The sequence below is a fragment of the Staurois parvus genome, unplaced genomic scaffold (assembly GCF_062004578.1).
Source record: "Staurois parvus isolate SC_StPar_1 unplaced genomic scaffold, SC_StPar_1.0 ptg000166l, whole genome shotgun sequence".
NCBI lineage: Eukaryota > Metazoa > Chordata > Amphibia > Anura > Ranidae > Staurois > Staurois parvus.
Genome location: NW_028317962.1, coordinates 6,913,467 through 6,937,520, shown reverse-complemented (window position 1 = coordinate 6,937,520; position 24,054 = coordinate 6,913,467). Strand labels below are relative to the sequence as shown.

General features: G+C 42.8%; 1 protein-coding gene and 1 pseudogene across 1 annotated transcript in view; both read right to left on the bottom strand.

Annotated features, from left to right (window-relative positions):
- LOC149462827 (rab GTPase-activating protein 1-like) overlaps positions 1-24,054 on the bottom strand; it is a gene marked incomplete at its 3' end in the record, with an annotated part of 162,451 nt that overhangs the window by 129,470 nt on the left and 8,927 nt on the right. The gene's annotated exons all lie outside the window — the stretch shown is intronic.
- On the bottom strand, positions 857-23,193 carry LOC149462828 (uncharacterized; annotated as a pseudogene).

The window sequence follows — 24,054 nt, the reverse complement described above, 5'->3', positions numbered from 1 at the left end:
TTTTGGTTCCTTTAAATCCTCTCAAACCAACCAGACATGTACAGCTGGACCAACAAAAAAAAAAAAAACAAAAACAAAAAAAAGAACAAAAAAAAAAAAAAAAAGGAGAGCTTCTCATAGTGTAATAAAATTATGAAACCCCACCAAAGTAAAAAAGTATTGCACTTATAAATATTCCAGCAGACCAAGATTCTCTGAAACTAAACTCGGAAATGCTTCTGTATCCACAAGTGTGCGTTCCAAGAAAGTGTAAGTAACATGACCAGGGGCAGACTGACAACTCATGGGGCCCCCGGGCAATAGGGGATCGTGTCCTTGCCCAAACTCAAAAAAGCCTATGAAAAAGGTACCAGGGGCATCTCATGGGGCCCCCTACTGACCCCGGGCCCTCGGGCAGTGCCTGAGTTTCCAAATGGTCAGTCCGCCCCCGGATAGACTGAAAATCCATCTCTACATGTTTCATTGCTAGTGTGCAATGTCTTAAGAAAACTCCTAGAACAGAGTGCCTTGGTACCTTCAGATGACCAACGCAGAAGACCTTTTTGCAACAATGCCCTATACAAACCAAGTATGCTCACAAGTTTCAAAGCATATACCCTCTTCGTCAGAGCCCTGCAGATATATAATCAGCACAGTACCAGAATGAATGAAATCCTGCACATCATTCTGTGCCAATCAATCAAGACAGGCTGAAGACCTGACATCCAGGTGAAGCCAGAGGGAAGATGTCAGAGCTGGCAAAGTACGCCATGCTCATCAGATTGGTAGAGTGGTGGTAAATATCTGCAAAGTTTAGTTTCACTGTTAACTAATCCCAACAACAAATATTTTCTCAAAGCGAAAAATTGTTCCCTCTTCACTCCAGCACAATAAACAAGACAATGTAACAGTCAAGATGATGTCGAGATCGTCGAGGGAGCTTGCAGATGTCACAATGCTGGAGAGACGGCAAATACGGTTTTAAAAGCACTGAAAGACTTATATTTGGTTCTATTTCATCTATACCTATTTTGTGATACGTTATGTGATATTGGGGGTGAAACGTTATCCGCAAAACAGTGACTGCATTCTAACAGATGCAGCCACTGTTTAGGTCATCAGACAGCCAAGATTGCAGCAGCTGCCTAAATACAATAGCCGACCGTACAGATTCCTCATCCACACTGTTTGGCACGGATGGAGGAATCTATTAATTTTCTCTTGTTCATCGCCTTACTCAAGAACCTCAAGCCGTCATGATTAATCAGACATAAAGGACAAATAAAAATTGCCAATGTGACTACAGATATAGGAAGTGAGGACATTCCTCCCCACTATGGTGTGAATGTATCATGCCACGGAGCTGGTAAACAAATGATTTTACATCTAACACGAAAATGAACCTGTCCCTAAAAATCTAATAAAGTGTAGCGCATATACATCTGTATGAGTGCAGGAACGCGGCCCATCACAGCCAAGTCTCTGATGTACAGAAGAGGGAGTGTGGGAGGATGGGATATGTGGAATGTCTGTTATGCCTGCTGCAACCCACGTAATGAGACGTAATTAGCAGGTGGATCGGCTGGTACTTCCTATATGAGATCTCCCACGAAAATCTTTAAAACGGAACTCCAGCCTCCCCCTCAGGTCTTGCACAATTGTACCACCTCCTCTAGACCTGTTTACTCCCATTACAGTGCACACTGTCAGCTTCTCAAAGTGTGCATTGGAAGCTGCAACAAGTCAGATAGAGCCTGCCTCTTTTCCTGGCCACAATCATCTAACACTTTCCTCCAGGGAATGCCTCTGCCACCTATGACTTGTGGTCTATAGGGACAGCTTCTTGGCGGACAGCTCAGGCAGGTTCGGAGTCATGTCCAAACACACCTGAGCCCATCCCTACTATCCAGCCTTAGGGATCGTTCACACTTGACTTTATTTCTAACTCTTGCCAAACGCCCCTATAGTGTTTGACAGGCATTTGGGAAGAGTTTTTAACGCTCCTCAAATGCTCCATGCGCGGTTTTCAGGCAGTTGACAGGCATTTGCCAAGCGTTAAAACCGCCTATAATGAAGTTAAATGGTATTAACGCTCCGCAACCGCCTTGCAAATGCCTGCCAGATGTTTGTGGAGCGGCACCATAGACTTGAATGAGAGGCTTCAACTCCTTCTGACTCGACACGAGGCATCAGTTTTGCCGCAACGCGGTGCTAACGCTTCAGTGTGAACAGCACTGTGTGCTGCCATGTGCAGAATTTTCATAGGCATTTGAGAAGCATTAAAAACGCTTCCCAAACGCCTGTCTGACGCCTGCTGACAAAGTTAGTGTGAACTAAGCCTTAAAGTGGTAGTAAAATCGATTTTTATGTTTTACCTACAGGTAAGCCTTTAACCCCTTGACGCCGAGCGTACGCAAATATGCGGCCTCACGACGACTGGGTCTTGATGCCGAGCGGCCGCATATTTGCTTACCATTTTAAAATACATATGTGCTGACAGCGCACGCCCTGTGCACTCCCAGCACATATGTCGGTGTCTCACGGAAAGGTCCCGATCTCCCCTTGCCATCGGGACCTATTCCGATCATGTGACAGCGAATCAGAGCAGTCACATGACCCTAAAACCCCGTCCCGCCTCCCGATGTCTGAAACCCCTTAAAGAGCCGGGAGGCGCTGGCGCAAATAAGGTTCACCTGTAGATACAGCAAATATCTCCTAAACGTGCTCAGATATCTACCTTAGCAGAGCTGGTGATGTCCCTGGCGCATGTGCACTGGGCCCTGGTGCATGCAAGGGAGTGACGTCATCACGGCATTGGCCGGTCAAACGGCTGCAGCCCGGGAACCTGGAGGGAAGACCGGGTGAAGATGGAAGCCTCAGGGAGCCGTGACAGCGCTCCGCTGAAGGGCTTTGTTTTCTGGCAAGTCTTTCTTGTGCTAATATGCGATGCATACTATCACATTAAGCTCATAAAGTGTTACTAAACCCAGGACCCTGCATCCACTATATCTGCTCTCCCACAGTACACACAACATAACATTGTAAATATAAACTGTTAAATACCTTTTCTCATCAGCAGTTAGAGCAGTCTTGTGACTTCTATCAGTGTCCAGAAGAGCACTGTTTAAAGCGTGTAGGAGGAGATTTCATTCTCCCCTATGAGGCTGCAGGACCCGTGACCCTCCCTCTGGACAGCTAAGATTGGCCCTGTGATGATCACATGCACTCTCCCAGGGAAAAAAAAAATATTTAGCAATATACACCAAACTGAGCATATGCAGCTTGCCCCAAGGCTCTGTTCTATCAGCAGATGGATTGGGGACAGTAGAAGGGGAGGATCAGAGAAGACAGAATCAAACATCCTTTTTACACAATGCAGAGGGTTAACCCCTTATGTTCCACAGAGTATAACTAGCATACTTTACTGCATATACAGACTGATTTTACTGATGAGGCGGGTCCCTTTGAGATTGTGTGTGTATACAAAACTCGTCAGGGAGGAGCCTACGTGCTGACGTCACACTGCCAAGTCCATGCGATGGTCCGGCAGCCATCCTGGTAAGTGATTTTATTTCTGGTTCACATCATGCTCCACGTGGTTGCTGTTAATTTTACTAAATATACTACAATATATTGCGTTGTCTCCGGTCTGTTTGTGAGCTCTCCCTTTAGGAGGGACTTCATCCTTGGATGGATTGGTGACTGGTGGTAGGAAGTGGGCGGATATGTTCTAAGGATCTAAGGAGTCACTTTCATTCAATGCTGGCTTGTTTTTTGCTTCTGGTGAGTGCATAGTGGTGAAGGAGTATCACAGAAGTCACAGTCATCATTGGTCACTATTGGTTCACATCACTCTTGGGACTATTTTTTGGGTCAACTTTTTGAGACATATTACAGTGGATTATATTCACATTTCTGCTATCATATATTTGACGTTTATTATTGGTCAATCATTTTATTACACTATATTGTCTGGTAGCATAATTTATATATCATTTTCATATATCTGCGCTGCACCTTTTTGTTTGTATGTTTGTATAGTGGGAGTGGAGGGTTTGCCACATTGTGCCAGCTTTCTTTTTGCTTTTCACTGTTCACATTTTTTCCTAGACTGACTTTACTGCCTGGGTTTAGTAACACTTTAACTAGCAGAGAGAAGATTTTTTAGTTTTATTTTTTTGCAGTTGACTACTGTTTTAATGTCCCTGGCTGACCCCTTTCATTTATTGGATTTCAGTTCTTTAACCATTTCAATACCAGGCAATTTTACACCTACCTGCCCAGGCCATTTTTCACGTTTCAGCACTCTCACACTTTGAATGACAATTGCGCGGTCATACAACACTGTACCCAAACTAAAATTTTATCATTTTCTTCACACAACTAGAGCTTTCTTTTGGTGGTATTTAATCACCACTGGGGTTTTTATTTTTTGCTAAATTAACAGAAAAAGACCAAAAATTTTGGAAAAAACACACGTTTTTCTTTGTTTCTGTTATAAAAGTTTACAAATAAATAATTGTTCTTCATAAATTTAGGCCGAGATGTATTCTGCTACATGTCTTTGGTGAAAATAACCCAAATTAGGATGTATTATTTAGTTTGTAGGAAATTTATAGAGTTCACAAACTATGGTATAGATCTGAATATTGATCAATCCTGAAGTACTGACAGCCAATCTAATTTCTTGAGGTCCAAGAATGTCAGAACAGTACAGATATCCCCCAAATGACCTCTTTTTGCAGAGTAGACAGTCCGACGTACTTCATAAGAGGAATAGCAAGTTTTTTGAAGTTGTATTTTTTTTGTCATAATTTTTTCGGAAAATTAAAAAATTAAAAAAATTATTTTCACTATTTTTTTTTACATACTGTCACCAGTGCAGTACAGCGTCATCATTTAACTGGCATCGCGGTGATCAGGGACACTGACTGGTGACAGTATGAAAAAAATATATATATATTTATTTTTTTTTAAGATTTTGTTTCATATTTTACTATGACCAAAGTAGTACAATGTTACCATAGTAACATTGTACTACTTTGGGGAAGTGATAAGTATTTTTTTTTTTTTTTTGTGCTTAGCTGTGATTTGGCCACAGCTAATCACATGACATGTGCATGTGACCTGCTGTGACCATTCACAGCTAGGCACTAGTATACAATGGATGGCATGAATGAAGCCATCCATTGTATACAACTGTCATGTGACCTGCTGTGATTGGTCACAGCAGGTCACATGGTACCGGAAACGGGGGCCGGTACTCAGATCTGTCCGAGGCACACGGCCGGTGACAGATCGCGCCGCTGCCAAATGGCGTGCACCCGGAAAGCTAAAGCATTTTTGCGGCCACCAAACGGCTATAGGCCGGGCGGCTAATGGTTAAATCAGTGTATCTCAACCTTTTTTACGTCAAGACACCCTTTAAAATTATGGATAATCTCAAGGCACCCTTTAAGATTCTGCACAATCTCAAGGCACCTCAATATAAATGTAAAAAACTATTCTACACATCCAGTACACCCAACATTAGAGGCGATTTATTCTTCCAAAGTAAATACACCTCCGCACACTGGTACCGACTAGTGTTCCATTGTGTCTCTCTCTTTTTCTCTCCCTCACTCTAATGTGACCCCAGTGCTGCTGGAGGGGGCAGGGGAGGGCCAAACAAGGATGATGTGCATGCACCCGACTTGCTCCTTTTCAACTGATGATGTCATTGATTCTTAGGATGCTGGCAGCTAGAATGTCATAAAATGCACAATGAAAACCTGTAACTTTGCTAAAAGGCAGAATTGATCCACCTGCTGGCTTTTATACAATTTTTGGGCATTTTGCCAAGGCACCCCTGAAGAAGCCTGAAGGCACCCCTGAAGAAGTCTGAAGGCACCCCTGAAGAAGTCTGAAGGCACCCTGGTTGAGAAAGGCTGCTTTAAATCAAGTAGGCTCAGTATCACATGTGGGCATTACCTAGTGAAGTCTGCATGCACATAAAGTTAAAGGAAAGTGAAAAAAAAAAAAAAATAGCGCTGGACCTGTCAGGTTATCTCGCTGGTATTGCTGGTATTGATGGTGATGTAAATTATCTGGTTCCTGTGCAGGCAGCTTCCTCACCCCAGAAGATCTCGACGGTATCCTTGGCATGTGGTATGAAGTAACAAAAATTGAAATTGAAGCACCACATCAGCTACAGACAAGGCCTTTATTTCATTTAAAAACAACCCATTAAAAGGTCCAGCTGACACCTAGTCTATTCACATTGCTGTCAATCAAGCCCTGATGAAGGAGACAATCTTGGACCCCAGAAATGTGTTGGCTACTTTTTGGTTAGTCCCCCTGGCTTTTATTGGAATCTGGACCTCTGAGCAGTGGTGTGGCTCTTCAATTTTAATTTCTGTTGCATGCAAAGAAAGTCTTCCTAGGAATGCCACTCTCCCAGTCTGGCATCCAACCGTAAAGGCATTTGGATATTTATATAACTGCTCCCAAGAGCCAACCCACTACTTGCATAAGGACTGAAGGCCCCTGAAAGGACAACTAAGGAAAGATGCCATGACACTTTCTGGAAGCTATGCAGAGTGGACTACCCATCCCTCCCACCAGCCATGGACTGTCTGCATTGCATAGTGAAACACAGAGAACCAGTGATGATATCACTGGATCTAAATTAAAGTATTTATCGAAAATGCAAACATTTTAATTAAAAATGTAATTAGAATGTTAACAAAAGGGGGAGGGTGGAACAGCAAGATCTAAGCAGACTACCCTTCAGCCACCAATGCGGACACTGATTAAGCCAAGATTAGGAAGCAAGCCCCAAAGCCTGCACCTATAAAAGTCATATCAATAGATATCCCATATTTCTGTCCCAACTGGTTCACTTTAAAGCTGACCTTCAGGATCCCCCTCCCCAACACTACCCATCTACCCATAAAGTCACATTAGATACCTAAATATGTGGTCATGTGATGCCCCAGGTTTCTGTCCTCTGGTATGACAAGCTCTGATTTCTACCCATACCACCCAAACAGGTCAATCCATTTTGGCTGAACAACACCAGAGTAATTAAGAAACAGTACTAAAGGTGAGACAATGCTGTAAATCCTGGTACCTTTGCAGTACCTGGCTGTGTTCCCAAAAGCCTAACACATATCAGCCCCACCACTTCTCCTTGTGACTTGTTGCCGAGTTTGGATGTCGCGGTCTGTTAACTGGGCTAAAGAAGACTCTGGAAATGCTACACTCAGCCTGCAGCAGACGAATTACAATCTCAGCCTAGACGAAATCACCCTACTTTAGCATAAGAACTGCTTTTTTAATGACAACAGATGGAGATTTTTTTTAAATTATACTGTTGCTGCATATGATGACAAGTCAGGAATGTATCATGTAGACTTCTAAGGTTCATTTTAAAGTGGAACTAAAGTCGAATATTAAAAAAACAAAACAAAAAAAAAAAAAAAAAAAAACTTACGAACAGGTAGGCTCTTTAATTACTTGCAATGTCTCTTCTGCATGAGATCTACCTGCCAGCTCAGTCTTCTGTAGAATGTACCCTGAGCTGTGCATGTGCAGCTCATTTTCCATTCTCACACTGTGCCTGGATGACTGCACTCCTGTGCATACGCAGGGGTTACATCATCCCACTCTAGCCAATCAAGATGGCTAAGGGCTGGCATCCAGAAGAAGACGAGGAAAAGATGCTGGCAAGGGAACTCACGAATGGTGGACCACAGAAACAAAGCTAAGTATTGTGGAGTTAGGGTTCATATACACAGGGGGTTTGAAAAACTTTTCTGAACGCTGGAAACTGACTGCTAGAAAACATAGGTTAAAAACGTCAGTTTAGCCGCGGTTACCTACCGCGTTTAGAAGCGTTTTTAAAAGATAACCTCAGGAGACCCTCCAAAATGCCCAGAACACACTGAAAAATTTTAATTAATTAACTATTTCAGACATTTTGTGAGAAATAGAGAGAGCAGAAGCAGAGAAAGCACTACTTTCTGATGGGTGTTGCAACTCTAACAAAAGTGGCTCGTGAAACATGCTTGGAATTGTATGAGGAACTACATAGTGCTGTAATGCCTTTGGATGCATTCTTCAGTGCACACAACACTCCTCGTGCTTTTTTGCTGTTCTAGTACAGTTCTGTGCAGAAATAATGAATTTTTTCCTGCACGCGAAACTGCAACTGACTGCGCTGGTGTACTAGGTTTGAATACATGGAAACCGCTGTTCATGCATTTTTGATGAAAAAAAAAAAAGGCACTGGACAGCATCTGGATATGCACCAGCCCAAAAACAAGTATGAACACATTTACACGCGTTTGAAACGCTGGTAAACTCTACTCCTGAATGCAATTTTTGTGCTTTCAAAAAAATGCCTTTAACCTCAACTGCCTGTAAATGACTATGTGTACATGGACACATAGAAAAACATTAGAGAGAGTTCAGGGGATGCGGAAAAAAAACACGCACAAACGCTCCTAAACTTCAGTTTAGCAGCTGCAGTGTACATGAGACCTTAACCAGTTCCTGTCCAGCCCATGTACATAAACGGTCGGACGGGAGCAGTGCCAAAGCGGGTGGCCGTTTAAACGTCCTTCTGCATTCCCTGCCTGTGTGCGCTCCCTGGGAATGTGCAGCAACACAATTCAGTGCCCGCTCTGTCCTCCGAACACAGCGGAACACCAATCGCTGCATAGGACCTCTGTGTGAGGTCCCACTCATGTGATCACTGATTGGCCAATCAGTAATCACATGAATAGTAGTAAGCAAGATGTCATTTGCTGACACCATTGCTTACTACTAGTGAAATCTGTGAATGATTGTGGGCACAGTGGCTAAATGGTTAGCACTTCTGCCTGGCAGTACTAGGGTCGTTGGTTGGAATCCAAACCCACGGCACCACCTGCCTGGAGTTTGCATGTTCTCCCTGTGCCTGCATGGGTTTCTTCCGGGTACTCCGGTTTCCTTACACATTCCAAAGACATGCTGGTAGGTTAATTGGCTCCTTTCTAAATTGGCCCTAGTATGTGTATGTATGAATGTAAGTTAGGGACCCTAGATTGTACGCCCCTTGAGGGTTAGGGACTGATGTGAATGTACAATATATATGTAAAGCGCTGCGTAAATTGACGGCGCTATATAAGCACCTAAAATGAATAAATAAATTATCACAGAGGTCACGTGGTACAAGGCTATTCAACAACAGCCTTGTACCATGTGACAAGCTGTGACCAATCACAGCTCTCACAGTATTTCTCAATGGCTGCAAGAATGCAGCCAGAGAGAAAAAGAGAAATGATTTTGCAGCCTTTATGGGTGTAAAAGCAATCAGTGAGAAAAAAAAAAAAAAAAATTATCACCCCCCACAAGTAGTACAGTGTCATTCACTTTGGTGACACTGTACTGCTAGGGTTACCGTATGTAAAAAAAAAAATAAATATAAAAAAATAAAAATGTAAAACGTTTTGAAAAATTATAAAATTTTTGGTTATAAACTAATTAGGGTTATTTTTTTTTTACTAAAAAGATAGTTGAATACATTTTGGCCAAGATTTATGAAGAAAGATTATTTATTTGCAAAATTTTAAAAGAAAAAACACTTTTTTTTTTTTAAATATTTGGACTTTTTCATTTATACAGCAAAAAAAAAAAAAAAATCCCAGTGGAGAATAAATACCACCAAAATAAAGTTTTATCTGTCTCAAAAAAGCAAAAAAATTCATAAGGGTAAAGTGTTGCATGACCGCGCAATTGTCAAAGTGTGATAACGCCGAAAGCTGAAAATTGACCTGGACAGGAAGGGGGTGAAAGTGGTTTGAAGCCTAAATAAACTGAAGTTTAAATCGGCCAGCTTCATCAAAACAAATGGTGTGCAAAGTTTTAAAGTTTGTTTTTGTTGAACAGCAGCCACAGCCTAAGTAGAAGCCTATCCCATGCCAGCATGTTGTAGAGAAGAACACTTGCACTCTATGTGGAAGCAGTGGTCTCTCTGCAGGGGCCTTACACCCCCTTGCTAAGTCAGAGTCATAGGTCTGATTAAACAAGGGGTATGTTGGACCTGTGTAGAGAGACCACTGCTTTATAAGTGAAGGCTGCTTCCTAAAGAACTGGAACACTTTGGAGACTTTTTGGTTTGATGCACCTGGAATGAATTTTAGGGTTTGTTCACACTTGATTCATTTCTAACTCTTGCCAAACGCCCCTATAGCGTTTGACAGGCGTTAGACAGGCATTGGGAAGCGTTTTTAACACTCCTCAAACGCGGCGTTTGATAGGCTTTTTCCAAGCATTACAACCGCATCACAAATGCCTATAATGAAGTTAAATGGTATTAACGCTCCGCCAAACGCCTTGCAAACGCTCCGCAAACACCTGCCAGCCATTTGAGGAGCGTCATCATAGACTTAAATGGGAGGCTTCAACTCCTCTTGACTGGATATGAGGCATCAATTTTGACGCAACGCTAACGCTTCAGTGTGAACAGCACTGTGTGCTGTCATGTGTAGAAATTTCCTAGGCGTTTAAGGAGCGTTAAAAATATTTCCCAAACGATTGTCTAGAGCCGGCTAACAAAGCTAGTGTGAACTGAAAATTCAATTAGGTTTTAAATCCATCACGGATACATTGTATAAGAAAATGTTGTCTAAATACATGAGTCATGTGAATTATTTCTTCAATCTTGATGCGCCTTCTAGGTTTCTCTCATATTTGTGCAGTAAACCAGCGTAAAACTTTGCCTCTGTACAGAAGCTTCCTGTATTGGGCCTCATTCACACAGCTGTAAAAATGTTGATGTTATTCCACATGCGTTTTCTAGGAGAAAAGGTCCTGTGTAATGATTAGTACAACACATGCGTATAGATGCGTTTAAGGGCCAGTTCACACCATAGAAAGGCAGTCCAGATGTGTTTCTGTATGTGCGTTTTTGATGCGTTCCAGTGAATTTTTGATGTGTTCTGGTTTATTTCTTCTCCTTTTTCTTCAACGTAATAAGGACATGTGTGTTCCGGGGCGATTTTGGTGCATTTTTGATGCACTGCGTTCCAGTACAGTTCAGTGCAGAAAAAAAATGCAGCATGTTCTACTTTTTTTTCTGCAACTGGACCACACTGGTGTGAACTATGCTATTGGAAACCATGTAACCTACTATCAATGTGTTTTTGATGCAGAAAAAAAAACCCAAAAAAACCGCACTGGACTGCATGTGGTGTGAACTGGCCCTAAATGTGTAAAGAAAAGCAAGCACATAACTGATTATTTTTGCACGTACTTTCAAACGCATATACATGCATTTATATGCGTTAGCACATAAAGCACTTATTCTTATAAATGTTACATCCTTTTTTCCAAAAAATGGAGCTTTCTTTTGGTGGTATTTGATCACTATAAAAAAAAAATAAAACACACTATTTTTGCCTTTTTGCTATAAAACATATCCAGTAAAAAAATTGAAAAAATCAAATTGTCATAAATTTAGGCCAAAATGTATTCTGCTATATGTCTTTGCTAGAGAAAAATCCCAATACATGTATAATAATTGGTTTACGTGAAAGTTATGTCTACAAATTGCGGTATATATATATATTTTTTTATACTAGTAATGGTGGCGATTAGCGACTTATAGCGGGCCTGTGGTGGGCATTCTGACACTGGGGGGAACTGACTAACTGCCACTGACATCCCCAGTGACACTAATACACTGATCAGTGCTAATAAAAAGCATTGACACTGTACTAATGACACTGGGCAAGAAGGGGTTAATATCTGGAGCAATCAAAGGGTTAACTGTGTGTGTTTTACTATGTAAGCATGCTGCTTTGTATTGTTCTGCTATGCAGAGCAATACAAAACAGCATGCTGGTTCTCACAGGGGAGAGATCTGTATTGTTTACATACAGACCTCTCCCCTGTAAGTGTTCCTCAGCGATCGCCGGGTGCCAGCTGTAGCCGCCAATGGCGGTGTGGGTAGGGTGGCGCGCATGTCCCCTATCCGGAAATACAAAATCACATATTTACAGAAAGTGTAATTGAGTAAATAAAGCCCTTTAAACGCCTGAAGGTGCTTATTGGATTTTGGGGTCCTTTACTTGGCTAGACTGCCAAAACGTCTCTCACATGTGGTACCCCCATACTCAGGAGAAGTAGCAGAATGTATTTTTGGGGAGTAATTCCACATATACCCATGGCATGTGTGAGCAGTAAATCATTTAAGTGAAAATTTTGTGTAAAAAAAAAAATATTTTTTTTTTTGTCATTTTCGAAAAACTTGTGGTCAAAATAAATTCTTCTATCTATTCAACATGCCTCTCAGCAAATAGCTTGGGGTGTCTACTTTCCAAAAAGGGGTTGTTTTGGGGGTTGGGGGCATTTTATGCCCAGCATTAGAAGTTTATGCCACACATCATTCACTCTTCTAACCACCTGAAGACCAAGCCTTTTCTGACACCTTTTTGTTCACATGAAAAAAATCTGTATTTTTTGCTAGGAAATTAATTTAAACCCCCAAACATTATATATTTTTTTAAAGCAGACACCCTAGTGAATAAAATGGTGGGTACTACAATTTTGTATGGCACATAGTACTCGCGCAGCGATTTTTCAAAAGCAAATTGTTTTTAAAAACACACTTTTTACTTTTAATGCACAAAAACACAATATATTGGCCAATTATTTGGTAAAATATAAAAGATAATGGTATGCTGAGTAACTAGATACCAAACATGACATGCTTTAAAACTGTGCATGCCCCGTTCAATGGCGACAAACTGCAAACATTTTTAATATCCATAGGCAGCACTTTGTAAATCTAAAATGGTGGCTTTTAAAGGCTTATAGAGGAGGTCTAGTGTTAGAATTACTGCCCTTGATCTGACGTTCACGGCAATACCTCACATGCATGGTGCAACCGCTGTTTACATACCGACACAGGGTCAAGGCTTGTGCACACAGGTGTGTGCGCATGGGAGGGGCGATTTTTTTTTTTTTTTTTAGTTATTTTGATTTTTTATTATTTTTACATTGTACCTTTCATTTTTTTTTTTTATCACTTTTAATGCTATAACAGGAAATGCAAATAACCCCTATAACTTCAATGGGCTTTGTCATATATTCTTTTTTGAGAAATCTGGGGTCTATCAGACTCTGGATATCTCCTCTACCCTTACATTATCTAATCAAACCAAAATCGGTGTGATCAGATGCTTTCCCAATTTACAAATGGCGCTGTTTATATCCTGCAAAACTGAAGTGATGAAATGCTTGTAGCTTCCGAATTCTTAGACTATAGAGATGATTGGCACCATTCTGGTCTCCAATCAGCTTTATGATCAGCTGGCAGAAACACCGGCTGCATTCTCAGGTTCCCCCGATGACACGGGACTGCCCGAAAAGGCCGTGGAAGGCAGCGGGAGAGGGGGGGGGCATCATCTCCCGCTGCTTGTAAAAGCAATCCTGCAGCTAATTAGCCACTAGGATTGCTTTTACATGAAAGCCGATCACCGGCTGAAAAAAACGACACCAGGAGGATGCCTGCAGCTGTAGGCATCATCCTGGTATAACCATTCAAATCCAGTGATGTACCAGTACGTCGCTGGTCCTTGTTGGTTATATATGCTATGTTCTTTTTTTTTTTGTATGCAGCCAGTGGAATGAATGAAAAAATGAGATGAAATCTCTGCCAGAAAAAGTGTGTGGTATGCGCACCATTAGAATATACCGCCCTGCATCCACCCACTTCTAATGGTGGGCACACATTAGGTCACACTTTGCCACAAGTGCCAGTTCCAAGATTGAATAAATGTCTAAATAGTGGCACGCTTGAATAAAAATTGTCCACGTATAAGTGGTACCCCATATGGAGAAATGATGACACCAAGTCCCAAACTATCTTACCACTGCTCCCCATGTAGTCTGGGCATCCGGGCGGGCTCCACGTGACTATCTTTTCCCTCGTAAATCCAAAACTTATAAGTATAGGCTGTTGTCCTCTCACAGGTCTTCTACATCTTGACCCCATATCTGGCACGCTTGCAGGGGAGAAATTGTTTGAATGCACGGCGGCCAGAAAAATTAATAAGGGACTCAACGCAGATGTTTTGCTGGGGAGTATAGACATCTTCAGATTTTAGGTTAAGGTGATTTGCGAGGGGCTGAATTTTGTAGAGCCGGTCAAATTCAGGGTTACCCCGAGGATGACAGAGTGTATTGTCGCTGAAATGCATAAAACACATTATACTCTCATATCTATGCCTGGCCATGGCAGCAGGGAACACGGGCATATGATGAATTGGGTCTGCGGACCAATACAACCGCAATTCATTTCTTTTAGTAATGCCCATGTTGAGGGTTAAGCCAAAAAAAAATGTAATTTCGAAAACTGTAATGAGTTTCCATGCGAATGGTCTGGCAAGGTTTGAATCTGGGTTGGCGGCGATAAATTGTGCATATAAACTGCTTTGATCCACAATCAACGCATACAGATATTCCGTGAAAAACAGCTCCAAAAATCAAGGAGGTATGTGAAAGACCAGGATGTACTAGACCGCTGGTACTCGCCAGTTCACCAAAAGGTAGACCGGCACTAGTACTGGCACTCTGCTGCATATGAGAGTCATCAAAATTTACCAGCAAGTGCTAACAGAGATCAGGCCTGATTCTGCGAACACTGCGGTTTTGTGTGCAATGTATCAAGTGACAGTGACCTACTGACACTGCACTTGCTGGGGGGTAAGCGTAGGGGGTAAAAGCAGGTGCTGGCAGGTGCCGGGGCTGATCCCGCTAACGCTGCATTTTTGGGGACGCTATACTAATGTGAACGCTGGTATAGTGCTGATCTGATCAAAGATATTGACCCGTTCAGACACTATACTAGCAATGGAGGTTTATTGTGCATGAGCGTGCTCCTGGCAATCAAGGGGTTAAATGTGATGACTGGTGTATTGGCAGGCAATCTGACACTATCTGGGAAGGGCATGAAATCCATGGGAGCGCAAATCATGTATATATGCATGATTTTGCGCACCCATGCCGCCCTGTAGCAGTATTTCTGCTATAGGGCGGTCAGGAAGCGGTTACAGAAGCGGTTTGTGTTACGTCGCTGCGTTACTTCAACTGACAATTGCGCGGTCATGCAACACTGCACCCAAATTAAATTTACATCCTTTTTTTCCCACAAATTGAGCTTTCTTTCGGTGGTAGTTGATCGGCTGTGCGTTTTTTTATTTTTGCGCTATAAAAAAAAAAAAAAGGCTAACAATTTTGAGAAAAAAACACAATATTCTGGACTTTTTTGCTATAAAACATGTCCAGTAAAAAAATTTAAAAATCAAATTTCGTCATAAATATCTGCCAAAATGTATTCTGCAACATGTCTTTGCTAAAAAAAAATCCCAATACGTGTAAATTAATTGGTTTTCTTGAAATTTATAGCGTCTACAAATGGCGGGAAAGATACTGGGATTTTTTTTTTTATTATACGAATAATGGCGGCGATCAGCGACTTATGGAGGTGATCAGCAATTTATGACAGTGATCAGCGACTTATGGCGGGACTGCGGCGGATATTTTGACACTGGGGGGGGGGGGGGGGAACTGCCTTGGGGACACTGACATCCCCAGTGACACCAATACAGCGATCAGTGCAAAAAAAAAAAAAAAAAAACACTGACACTGTACTAACTGTACTAATGGCACTGGGGAGGAAGGGGTTAACATTTTTTAGGTAATGAAAGAGTTAAGTGTGAGGGGAGTGTTTTACTAGGGGGCGGGGGTGTGTACTTCACACAAGAACAAGCTGATCCTGAGAGATAAACTCTTCTCTCAGGTTCAGCATGCTCTGAACTGACAAAGCAGACTTGCAGTGTAAACACTGCAGCCATGCACTCTGTCAGTGATTGCCGGTAACACGCTGGGTAATGACCGGCCGGGACCCGGTGATGGACACCCGCTGCCGCGATCGGTGGGACGGGTAGGGCGGGGCGCGCGCCCCCTACCTGTTTTACAGAGCGCCATTAAAAAAAGCCGCCCTGCCGCAATAAAAAACACTGTGGCTGGTTGGCAACCAGTTGAAAACTTGTATATATGTTTCGTTTTTTTTTTTTACAGCTGTGTGAATGAAGTATGAGCCATCACTGCTGCCCTCTCTCCTTGTGCAGGATGACTGGTCTGATCTCCTCCCACTCCTGCAGGCAAACCTGTAGTGGGTGGGGCTAGCTGGGTCCCTCCCACAGCTCTGATCTTTACATAGGCTATGTACAGCACAGTGATGACGTCATTGCTACTTTTACAAGATAATACCTGGGATTGCAAAGGCATTTGGTGCACACAAAATGGAATCTTTATCTGTCATGGCAATCCAGAAATTTATTTAACTAAAGATTTTCATGCCCAGAATTCAGCATTAGTTATGATGCTGAGCCTTGGATGCTTGCCAGAACTGTATGTACACTATGAGGAAGTAGATGTATGAGCCAGAATTCTAAGAATCATATTACAACCACCACCAAACCTATTACTACCGTGTGATCACAGAACACCACAGGTTACTTAACTTCCATATTCTGTATCTGAAAAAAGAACCAGACAAAAGGAGAAAAAAAAAAATAATAGACTACAGAATTACATTTCATAGTACACCTGTCATGTTACCTATTGCTATTATGAGGTAGACAAATAGAAGACAAAGGATTACCACTCCCATCATGATCTACTATGTATTTGTGAAAAGCTTTGAAATGGGATACAATGTTTCATTAAAGAAGAATTCCAGGTATAGATATTGTATACATGATTATACATTGATCCAGCTTGGTCCAGTGTAATTATGTGTCCACCATACCTGGCCGATGGTCCTAGAAGCTGGAAATCACTGAAGTAGACACCGCTATTCCAATGATCTCCACTAGCTTCTGGGTCCTGGACTGAGAGGACAACCAGCCGCATTCTGAACACAGGAGGTTGACCAAGGGGGATCTTAGATGTATTAGCAGATTTAAATACACTAAACAAATTGTAGCCAACCTCCAGTTCACTATTTATAAACCGTTATAGCAAACAGTTTTTTTTCCTTTTGGGATAACAAAAGCTGATCAATGTAACATCCCTTCCAGTGTTGAATGGTTTGTCTCATCGCCATGACTGATACGTTAGAGTTGGAGAGTGCGCTGGGCTGACTCAACCAGTCGCTGGCCGTGGGTGAATGGTGAGGTGGGCAAGTGAGAAGTCTTCATTTCCAATGATTTGTACCCAACCTTGAAGGAGATGACATTTAGCCCTTTTTGGGCCTAGACTGCTACCTCTGGATATGGCCCTATAGTCATCTCCATGCAAGAACTAGGGAGCATGGGTGGAAAGGAGTGCCTGCAGTCCAGTAAGTACAAGTTGGATGATGAGTTTGACGGCATTTATTTGAAATCACGGGTTTAACCATTTCAATACCGGGCAGTTTTACACCTTCCTGCCCAGGCCAGTTTTCACGTTTCAGCGCTCTCACACTTTGAATGACAATTGCGCGGTCATACAACATTGTACCCAAACTAAAATTTTATCATTTTCTTCACACAACTAGAGCTTTCTTTTGGTGGTATTTAATCACCGCCGGGGTTTTTATTTTTTGCTAAATTAACAAAAAAAGACCAAACATTTTGAAAAAAAAACACGTTTTTCTTTGTTTCTGTTATAAAAGTTTACAAATAAATACCGTATTTTCCGGCGTATAAGACGACTTTTCAACCCCTGAAAATCTTCTGAAAAGTCCGGGGTCGTCTTATACGCCGGTGCGAGCCGGTGTCAGGTCGGCACTTTTTCGAGGGGCGGCGCCGCGCCACCCCCCCTCCTCCTCCAATGGACACTAAGTACAGGGGTGGGCAGAGGGGCTGCTGTCTCTTACCTAGCTCCGGTCCCACAACGATCCGGTACAGGAAGCGCGGCTGCTCCTTCTTGCAGTTCGGCCGCTCGATGGTCACGCGTTCGCTCGGCTCCGCCTCCTCATCAGTGATTGGGCGCCAGCACTGGAAAGGCACACAGGCGACCAATCACCGGCGAGGAGGCGGAGCCGAGCGGCCCCACGAAAATCGAGCGGCCGAACTGGAAGAAGGAGCAGCCGCTCCTCTCCCCCACTGACACCAACGATGGGGCACTGTTCCTCCTCCACTGACACCAACGATGGGGCACTGTTCCTCCTCCACTGATACCAATGATGGGGCACTATTCCTCCTCCCCACTGACACCAATGATGGGGCACTATTCCTCCTCCCCACTGACACCAATGATGGGGCACTATTCCTCCTCCCCACTGACACCAATGATGGGGCACTATTCCTCCTCCCCACTGACACCATTGATGGGGCACTATTCCTCCCCCACTGATACCAACGATGGGGCACTATTCTCCCCACTGATACCAATGATGGGGCACTACTTCTCCCCACTGACACCAACGATGGGGCACTATTCCTCCTCCCCACTGACACCAACGATGGGGCACTATTCTCCCCACTGACACCAATGATGGGGCGCTATTCCTCCCACTGATACCAATGATGGGGCGCTATTCCTCCCACTGACACCAATGATGGGGTGCTATTCCTCCCACTGACACCAATGATGGGGTGCTATTGCTCCCACTGATACCAATGATGGGGTGCTATTGCTCCCACGGATACCAATGATGGGCCGCTATTCCTCCCACTGACACCAATGATGGGACACTATTCCTCCCACTGACACCAATGATGGGACACTATTCCTCCCACTGACACCAATGATGGGGCACTATTCCTCCCACTGACACCAATGATGGGGCGCTATTCTTCCCACTGATACCAATGATGGGGTGCTATTGCTCCCACGGATACCAATGATGGGCCGCTATTCCTCCCACTGACACCAATGATGGGACACTATTCCTCCCACTGACACTAATGATGGGACACTATTCCTCCCACTGACACCAATGATGGGGCATGATTCTTCCCACTGACACCAATGATGGGGCACTATTCCTCCCACTGACTAATGATGGGGCACTATTCCTCACACACTGAAACTAATGATGGGTCACCATCATTGGTGTCAGTGGGAGGAATAGTGCCCCATCATTGATATCAGTGGGAGGAATAGTGCCCCATCATTGGTATCAGTGGGAGGAATAGTGCCCCATCATTGGTGTCAGTGGATGAAATAGTGCCCCATCATTGGTGTCAGTGGGAGGAGTAGTGCCTCATCATTGGGGTCAGTGGGAGGAATAGCACCCCATCATTGGAATACCATACTGAAATAGCATACCATATTGAAATCAAATCTGATATTTTTTAATTTTTATTTGGTGTGCGTTGGAAGAGGGGTAGTCTTATACGGCGAGTATAGCTCAAACCCTATATTTTAACAGGAAAAGTAGGGGGTCGTCTTATACGCCCAGTCGTCTTATACGCCGGAAAATACGGTAATTGTTCTTCATAAATTTAGGCCAAGATGTATTCTACTGCATGTCTTTGGTGAAAATAACCCAAATTAAGATGTATTTTTTAGGAAAGTTATAGAGTTCACAAACTATGGTATAGATCTGAATATTGATCAATCCTGGAGTACTGACAGCCAATCTAATTTCTTGAGGTCCAAGAATGTCAGAACAGTACAGATATCCCCCAAATGACCCCTTTTTGTAAAGTAGACAGTCCGACGTACTTCATAAGAGGAATGGCGAGTTTTTTGAAGTTGTATTTTTTTGTCATAATTTTTCAGAAAATGAAAAAATAAAAAAAAATATTTTCACTATTTGTTTTTTTACATACTGTCACCAGTGCAGTACAGCGTCATCATATAACTGGCATGGCGTGAACAGGGACACTGACTGTTGACAGTATGAAAAAAATATATATATATTTTTTTTTTATTATTTTTAATTTTGTATTACATTTTTTTTTATTTTTTTAAGATTTTTTGCTCATATTTTACTATGACCAAAGTAGTACAATGTTACCATAGTAACATTGTACTAGTTTGGGGAAGTGATCAGTATTTTTTTTTTTACACAATTTGCTTATAGCAAAGAATTACTTTGCTATAAGCAAGCATTTATCTGAATGACATCGATTCATTCAGGTTTTTTTGTTTTTTATTTTTTTGTGCTTAGCTGTTATTTGGCCACAGCTAATCACATGACATGTGCATATGACCTGCTGTGACCATTCACAGCTAGGCACTAGTATACAATGGATGGCATGAATGAAGCCATCCATTGTAAACAACTGTCATGTGACCTGCTGTGATTGGTCACAGCAGGTCACATGGTACCGGCAACGGGGGCCGATACTCGGATCTGTCATCGGCCGTGTCCGAGGTACACGGCTGGTGACAGATCGCGCCGCTGCGTGGCTCTGCAAGAGCAAAAACTGCGCATGTGCGGGAGGACACCAAATGGCGTGCACCCGGAAATCCAAAGTATTTTTACAGCCACCAAACGGCTATAGGCCGGGCGGCTAATGGTTAACAAGCCAACACATTTTGGGGGAACAAAGACTTCCCCTTCTTCAGGGCTGTTGCTGCAGGCATATAGAGAAGAATCTCAGACATGTATGTCTGTTAACAAAGATCAGATGGAAGGTTGTTCGAGTGTCAGATGAAACAGCATTGAGCTGAAACTCAGACATCCTTCCATCTGACGTCTGTTAACAGACATACCCGTCCGAGAATCTTCTCTATATGCATGCAGCAACAGCCCTGAAGAAGGGGAAGTCTTTGTTCCCCCAAAATGCGGTGGCTTGTTAAACTTGTTGCAATTTCCATGCTCCCTATAACTGAAAGAAAGCTTGTGATTTTTTAAAAACAACACACTTACTGAATGGATCACCAGATTAAAAATAGAAGAGAAAAAGTCTAAAAAGGAAACTAATGCAGCCATCACATTTAAGAATTGGCAAGCTGCAACAAAAATGTTTGATTTTGAATTTAATACCGCTTTAGTTTGGTCTAAAGTTTCTAATTTTGGATAAAGTAGAGGTATAAACCCTATTTAGATTTTTTTCTCTCCTATTTGGGAGGATTTCCCTTGACTCCTTGATTGCAGTTACTGAAACAGGTTTTCCCACTGAAAGATTTCACCCAAATCTCTGCTCCAGTGTAAACTGTATATTGTGAATTTTCCATCACTTTCTTTCCCGGTGATGCAGGTCACCAGCATATATAGAGGAGGTACAGTCATGGCCAAAAATATTGGCACCCCTGTATTTCTGTCAGATAGCGCACCACTTCGCCCAGAAAATTGTTGCATTTACAAATGTATAGGCATTCTCATGTTTATTTCTTTTGTTTGTATTGGTATGACACAAAGAAAACAGAGAAAAAAAAGCCAAATCTGGCACATGCCACACAAAACACCAAAAATTGATTTGACAAAATTATTGGCACTTTCACCAACTGCCCCAAGTCTCCCAGATTGGAAGGGTTCCTTTTCCCAACTGCTGCTTTGAGATCTCTCCACATGGGATTGAGATCTGGACTCCTTGATGGCCAGTTCAGTACTCTCCATCACTTTGTCTGAAACCATTTCTGGATGCTTTTTGACGTGTGCTTTGGGTCATTGTGCTGCTGTAAGCCCATGACCTCTGACACTGGGCCCCACATTGCACCCTAGACAACTTTGGTAGTCTTCAGACTTCATAATGCCATGCACACGGTCAAGACATCCAGCGCCTGAAGCAGCAAAGCAACCCTAAAACATCAGTGAACTTCCACCATGTTTGACTGTAGGGATTGTATTATTTTCTTTACTTGCCAACCGCAGATAGCCGACTGACAGCTGCACTGCGGCCGGCCAGTTCGGGGAGGGTGTCATATGACGTCCTCCCAGAATGTGCTCTCCTGCGCGCCCTCGGGGGCGCGCACCCGGCGATTTCCGTGATGTGGTAAAAGGCCTTTTACCACGTGATCAGCCATGTCCAATGACACGCTGATCACCAGGAAATGCAATTGCCGGTTCTCAGCTGCACTTTCCTTGCACTGTCAGAGCGTGAGGAAAGTACTGCCAAGAACCGGCAGTTGTCAGAGCAGGGATCGGCACCGATCATAAGGGCACTGATGATTAGTGCCCTGATGATCGGTGCCCAGCAGTGCCACCTACCAGTGCAGCCCACCAGTGCCCAGCAGTGCACCCACCTGTGGCCATCAGTGCAGCCCAGCAATGCTTCCAGTCAGTGCCACCAGTCAGTGCCCAGCAGTTGCGCCAGTCAATGCCCAGCAGTGATGCCAGTCAGTGCCACCTATCAGTGCTGAGTGCTGTCTATCAGCACCACATATCAGTACCGCCTATCCGTGCCACCTCATTAGTGCTGCCTATCAGTGCCCATCAGTGCTGCCTATCAGTGCCCATCAGTGCTGCCTCATCAACGCACATCAGTGAAGGAGAAAAATTACCTGTTTGAAAAATTTTATAAAAACAAATAATTATTTTTTTTTTCAAATTGTTTGCAATTTTTTGTTTATAGCGCAAAAAGTAAAGCGCCCAGCGGCAATTAACTACCCCCAAAAGAAAGCTCTATTTGTGAGAAAAAAAAATTATAAAAATTTCATATGGGTACAATCTCGCATGACTGTGCAATTGTCAAAGTGCAACAGCGCTGAAAGCTGAAAATTGGCCTGGTAAAGAAAGGGGTATAAGTGCCCAGTAGGCAAGTGGCTAAAGGCCTCATTGCTTTCTCTGAAATCAGTAGAATGATGGGCTCTCTCGAAAGGTTGTAATTTTGTTGCTTATGTCCACAGCACATCCTCCCAAAAGGATTTTGGCTTCCTTAGGTAAGTTTTGGCAAACTCCAATCTGACTTTTTGATGTTTCTGTGTCAGCAGTGGGGTCCTCCTGGGTCTCCTAGCATAGCGTCCCTTTTCATTCAGATGGCGACGTATAGTGTGAGCTGACACAGTTGTACCCTGTGCCTGAAGGTCAGCTTGAATTTGTCTGGAAGTTGATCGAGGTTCTTTATCCACCATTCAAATAATCCTTTGCTGCAATCTTCGATACATTTTTCTCTTCCATCTACATCCAGGGAGATTAACTACAGTGCCATGGGCTGTAAACCTGACAATGTTGCGCACAGTGGACACAGGAACATTAAGATCTCTGGAGATGGACTTGTAACCTTGAGATTGTCTATGCTCTTCCACAATTTTTGTTCTCAAATCCTCAGACAATTCTTTGCTTCTCTTTCTCTTCTCCATGTTCCATGTGGCACACAGAGACACACAGCAGAAAGGTTGAGTCAATTTGTCACCATTTTAACTGGTTGCTGGTGTGATTTCTATATTGACAGTACCTGTTCATTGATTCAGGTGCGTTTAATTACAATTAAAGTAGATCACACACTAGGAATGCAATTATTTCTTACAATTTTGAGAAGGTGCCAATCATTTTGTCCAGTCCATTTTGGGGTTTTGCATGAAATGTGTCAGATTTGGCCTTTTGTTTCTCCACTTTTTTGTGTCAAACCAATACAAACAAAAGAAATAAACATGAGAATGACTAAACATTTGTAATTGTGAGAATTTTCTGGGCAAAGTGGGGCATTATCTGACAAAAATGCAGGGGTGCCAGTATTTTTGGCCATAACTGTACATCTACAATAGGAGGATAGAAATAAAATAAACTGACCAGGGTTTCAGCACTTCCCGACTTTATCCAAAACAAAGAAAATTCCCTACTCAGTCCAAAATGAAGAAATGGGTTTAGGTACACTTAAGTTCTGTTTCAAATAAACTGAGTCATTAAATAAAAGACAATTAACTTCATTTAGAAACATCTTAAAGTATATGTACACCCAAACAATGAATGGATTATTTGTTTCTTTTTGGTCCGCTAAATATACAGTTAAGAGGGTTTTATTATATCTGTTTGGCAAGTGCAGAAAACACCCTTTGATATTGTCAGAAATCTGGTGAGCTGATAACTTCCAGTGCTCTCTGCCTGTGCTCAAGGAAGAGTCATGGAGATGAGAAAGGGGAGGAGATGAGGAGGGATGACGGAGAAGAGAAAGGGGAGGAGATGAGGAGGGATGACGGAGAAGAGAAAGGGGAGGAGATGAG